Below are 590 nucleotides of genomic sequence, written 5' to 3' on the forward strand. Positions count from 1 at the left end.
TATTATTATTATTTTATTTGAGTTAGCAAGATAGAAAAGTTTTATCTGCTTGAGTTCAGCTCAGGAGCCCCATGAAACAAGACTTTTCTGCTCCAGCTCTTCGGAAGTTTTCGTGTTCCCTCAGCCCATCGATGCTCCTGCTTAGTGCTTTAGTAGTAATACAGAATTCATATTCCACAGTAATGTCTAAATACGGAATTTATAGTATAGATTAGAAATCAGATTTAGGAAAGTTGAGAACTTTTAACCATCAGTCCCGCTGTGCTTATCAGTGTTCTCTTTATTCCTCAGTGGACCTCAGGGGAAACAGTGTATTTTTTTGTTTGGATGTAGTGTGTATGTACTTGCATAAAGCAAAGGCACATTCATTGCTTTGACTGGCAATGTTCTTGAGGGCTAGCCCACATGACATGAGGGATGAATGTCTTTTGTTCCATTTCGTGCCTTCTATTAGGAGCAGTAGTAATGCTAGTATCTTGAATAAAAATAGTGAGAGAGGAGTATCTTCTAGAACTGGGTCTGGGACCAAGGTAAGGTCAAGGCCTTAGAAATTTCTGGTGTTATTTCAGATACTGCATCTGTACAATTAT

This window comes from Meleagris gallopavo, chromosome 1, assembly GCF_000146605.3.
Source record: "Meleagris gallopavo isolate NT-WF06-2002-E0010 breed Aviagen turkey brand Nicholas breeding stock chromosome 1, Turkey_5.1, whole genome shotgun sequence".
Taxonomy (NCBI): domain Eukaryota; kingdom Metazoa; phylum Chordata; class Aves; order Galliformes; family Phasianidae; genus Meleagris; species Meleagris gallopavo.